The sequence below is a fragment of the Microtus ochrogaster genome, chromosome X (assembly GCF_000317375.1).
Source record: "Microtus ochrogaster isolate Prairie Vole_2 chromosome X, MicOch1.0, whole genome shotgun sequence".
Taxonomy (NCBI): domain Eukaryota; kingdom Metazoa; phylum Chordata; class Mammalia; order Rodentia; family Cricetidae; genus Microtus; species Microtus ochrogaster.
The window spans coordinates 58762928-58767982 of record NC_022026.1 but is presented as its reverse complement, the minus strand read 5'-3'; positions in this window follow the sequence as shown (position 1 = coordinate 58767982).

Here is a 5055-nt window from a genome sequence, read left to right as displayed (position 1 = left end):
TGGGAGGAGGGGGAGGGAAATGGGAGGCTGGGAGGAGGTGGAAACTTGGTTTTTTTTCCTTTTCTCAATAAAAAAAAGAATTAAAAAAAATATATTTGTAACAATTTTCTAAATAGGGCCTGGCAAATGGCTCAGCAGATTTGGAGGACCTGGACTCAATCCCCGGTCCCCTCATGGTGGCTCAGCCATCTGTAACTCCAAGGTCATGGGATCATGCACTCTCTTCTGGGCTCTGTAGCTACCAGGCGTACATAGTACACAGACTTATAAGCAGGCAAGAGACCTACTCATGTAAAATAATAAATAATTTAAAATTTTAAATACCCAATCATATAATTACTCCTATTCCCTGACAGTTCCCCATTGTATGTGCTCTCCTTTCTCATAGCCATGAGTCAGAGAACTTAAGTTTGTTTGATTGTGGCTGTTGTGCTATGGCTATGTAAGAGAACACCTTTGAAGGACTAAGATGTAGGTCAGTAGTATAGTTTATATAGTAATGTAGTAGCATGAATAGATCCTACATTCAAGTGCTGCCCGCCCCCCCAAAAGAGAGAGACAAAGACAGACAGACTGACTGACAGAGAGAAAGAGAGAGAACATTTGCAGAATCCAGCTAAAGGATAATCAGAAATTCTTTACACTAGTTTTGCAACTTGTGCTGGTTAGTTTAGAATCACCTGGGCGGAATCCAGTGAGGAAACTTGGCAAAGCTAGCAAGTGAGTAGCCTGTGGCACTGTTGATTTGTTGTGACTAGCTTCTTGAGTTTCTGCCTTGACATCTCAGGACTGGGCTGTAATGGAATTGTGAGCCAAACAAGCCCTCTCTTCCCCTAAAATAGCAACAGAAATGAAACCAGGACACGAATGTTCTGTAAGATGAAAATTTTTTTTTCTAAATTGTCCCAGCTAGCTGTGGTGAAACACAGCTTTAATCTCAGCACTCAGGAGGCAGACGCAGTCAGATCTCTGAGAGTTTGAGAGCAGCCTGGTCTACAGCCAACGCCACATAAGAAAACCCTGTCTCAAAAAAGCCAAAATTAAAAATAAGGTTATCCCTCCGTGAAATAAATACAACAGTAACAACTTGAACAAACTCTGTCAGCATGGCATGTGACAGAAACTAAAGGTGACCTGTATGAGTGCCTGTCTAGTGAGTCTTTCCAGCAGCAGATCCAGAGAGCTGAGATGAAGTCCCTAGGAGGATGACAGAAGTCTAGGAGAGAAATAGTGGAGGCAGAAGGAAAGAAGGTCAAAAACAGCCAGGCGGTGGTGGTGCACGCCTTTAATCCCAGCACTCAGGAGGTAGAGGCAGGTGGATCTCTGTGAGCTCTGTGAGTTTGAGACCAGCCTGGTTTACAAGAGGTAGTTCCAGGACAGGCTCCAAAGCTACAGAGAAACCCTGTCTCGAAAAACAAACAAACCAAAAACAGAATGTCAAAACCATTGGGCAATTAAAGGGAGATTGCTCTTCTTTCCTGGTGTTAACGCCAAATGGCAGCTAGCACCATGGGGAGGACCACAGAACTCCTGGACTAGGCCAGGGGCCACAGCAGTAGCCTTGAGGCCACAGTGGTTAGCTGGAGATCAATTTACAGAGGAGGGCTTCTGTCTCCCCTCTCCATCCATTAAGAGTCTGAGATAAGTAATAAATAAAATAAATTACCTTTGCCTGGGGGATGTCCCTCCTTTGAGACAGGCTCTCTCATTGGCTCACATCTCACCAATTAGGCTGGACTGGCTGGTCATTGAGCCCCAGGGACCCTCCTGCCTCCACCTCCCAGCACTGGGATTACAACCACGTGCCGTTCTACACGGCAGGCAGGTTCTAGGCTTTGAACTTACTGATTCATCTTCCCCAACCCCATTAAAGATCATGCTGACGCAGAAGCAGACCCTTGGCTTGCCTTGGTCCAACTGTTCTTGTGTTTGTGTGGAGATGCTTCTGAGAGAGCAGCAGACCCCACAACAACCCTGCTTCTGCACCCGATCTCCAGCCAGAGATACTAGGATGCTCTCGGTGTGCCTGTGCTGAAGAAAGCAACAATTCTGGTTGCTGCTGATGGTTGCACTTTGATCAGGGGTCACACCGCTACTTTGGGCAACCTCACCAAAGCCAGACTTGTTGACATCTGCACCATTTTGTAAAAACTTACACCAGAGTAGAGGACCCAGTTTTCAACCATGGCTACACTATAGGGAATTTTGTTCATTGTGTGTGCGTGCCAGGGCACACTTCTGGAAGTCACAGGACAACTTGTAGGACTAGGTTCTCACTCCTTCTACCATGACCATGTGGGTTCTGGATTCATCTCAGGTGGTCAGAAGGACCATTTCTATGGACTTTAATTAGGAAACAAAAAATGGTGAGATGTCCCAGTTTGGATGTTCCCACTCATAAAGGCAGGGCAGGAAGTTTGTTGAGGAGAAGATTGCGTTGGGCCTGTTCACCAGGCTTGTTGACTGTTGAAAGACGTTGATCTCCTGATATAGCTCTGGGAGAGATCAGGGCTGAGATACAGACTAGGGAGGGAGCCATATGCATTCCAGGAGGCAGAGGAAGACCAGACAGGAACAAAAGGAGACTGCCTAGAAAGTAGAGCAGAAGTCGGGTGTGGTGACACATGTTGTCACCCTAACATTTGTGATGCTGAGGTAGGAGGATCACATTGAGTGTGAGGCCAGCCTGGGCTACATTGTGAGTTCTTGGTCAGTCTGGGATATAGAGTGAAACCCCTCTCACTCCCTCCAAAAATAGTTCCCACATTGCTCTGGATGGCTTAGTGTGCTTGCCAGAGGCTTTTCTCCAGTTGAACATACAGTTTGGGAGCCTCCCTTCTCTGCACATGTTTGAGAACACATTAGAGTGATTGTCTTAAGTATATCCTTGGGTGAAGGCAGTCAAAAACTGGTTTTTCCAAGTTCCCGTCCTTAAACTCCCCCCCCCCCTTAAACTTGAACTGAGTTCTGGGAGTAGAGCTCAGGGCTACCGTGTGTGTGCTGCATAAGGACAAAGCCTAGCTTCCATCCCCAGTACTGTCCCCAAAGAAAGAAAACTTTGAAATGAGTTTGTTCTGATTGTGTCCAACATGTCTGGAGTATCTTGTACTTCGGGTTGCTCATTTTATTTCTTTCTTACTTAGTGAGTTAAAACTATGCCAAGTCAATGGTGTTTTAAATGTGTCAGATGACTTTCGAATCGTTCAGAAGGCAAAGAATGGGACAGTATATTCAGGATAGGCGATCTTAGAGTATTTACATACAATAAAGCACACAAATCTCAAGTGCAAGTGTAATACTAGATGTTTATTTTTAACTACACTTATTATTTATGGGAGGGGGTATCATGCTTATGTCATAGTCTGTGCATGTAAGTCAGAGGAAAATTAGTGGGATTCTGTTCGTGCCTTCCACCATATGGATCCTAGGGATTGAAGTCACCAACTTAGCTAGGCTGGCTGGCCAGAGATGCTCCATTCTCTACTCCAGAGTTACAGATATGAAGCCACCTGCTACGCCAGGCTTTTTCAGTAGGTACTGGGATCCAAACTTGGGTCCCCATGCGCATACACCAAGTACTGTACCAAATACACCATCTCTCCGGCCCCTATTTTAATTTTGAATTTTGGAAATGATCTCATTATGCATCTATGGCTGACTTGAAACTCTTCACCTAAACCTGGCTGTCCTTGAACTTTCAGTGACCTCCTGCTGCCACCTCTGGAGTGCTAGGGTTACGTACGTACCACCATAGCCACCTCCCTCCATTACTTTTTAAGAAAAAAAAATTGGGGCTCGAGAAATTACTCAGCAGTTAAGAGCACTTGCTAATTTTGTAGATGTCATGGGTGCTACTCCCAGCACCTGATCCAGCACCCTTTTTTGGTCTCCACAGACACTAGGCATGAATGTATCCAGTGCACCTATTACATGCAAGCAACACACACACACACACACACACACACACACACACACACACACACACAAAAATAAATGAATATTTTTTAGAAAAGGGAAAAGTGGGACAGAGGCAAGAGGAATCAAGGCTATTCTTTTTTTATTTTTTTTCTTATTTTTTTTTATTGAAAAAGGAAAAAAAAACAAGTTTCCGCCTCCTCCCAGCCTCCCATTTCCCTCCCCCTCCCCGCACTCCTCTCTCCCTCCCTCTCCAGTCCAAAGAGCAGTCAGAGTTCCCTGCCCTGTGGTAAGTCCTAGGTCCTCCCCCCTCCGTCCATATCCGTGAACATCCAAATTGGCTAGGCTCCCACAAAGCCAGAACATGAAGTAGGATCAAAACCCCGAGCCATTGTCCTTGGCTTCTCATCAGCCCTCATTGTTCGCCATGTTCAGAGAGTCTGGTTTTATCCCATGCTTTTTCAGTCACAGTCCAGATGGCCTTGGTGAGCTCCCAATAGATCAGCCCCACTGTCTCAGTGGGTGGGTGCGCCCCTCGTGGTCCTGACTTCCTTGCTCATATTCTCCCTCCTTCTGCTCCTCATTGGGACCTTGGGAGCTCAGTCCAGTGCTCCAGTGTGGGTCTCTGTCTCTATCGCCATCCATCACCAGATGAAGATTCTATGGTGATATGCAAGATATTCATCAGTATTGCTATAGGATAGGGTCATTTCAGGTTCCCTATCCTCAGCTGCCCCAGGAACTAACTGGGGACCTCGTCTTGGGCTCCTGGGAGCCACTCTAGGTTCAAGTCTCTTGCCAACCCTAAGGTGGCTCACCAACCCCGCAACAGACAAAGGTCTGATCTCCAAAATATATAGAGAACTCAGGAAACTAGACTTTAAAATGCTAATTAACCCAATTAAAAAATGGGGCACTGAACTGAACAGAGAATTCTCAACAGAAGTTCAAATGGCCAAAAGACACTTAAGGTCATGCTCAACCTCCTTAGCGATCAGGGAAATGCAAATCAAGACAACTTTGAGATACCATCTTACACCTGTCAGAATGGCTAAAATAAAAAACTCCAATGATAGCCTTTGCTGGAGAGGCTGTGGAGGAAGGGGTACCCTATCCATTGCTGGTGGGAATGCAAACTTG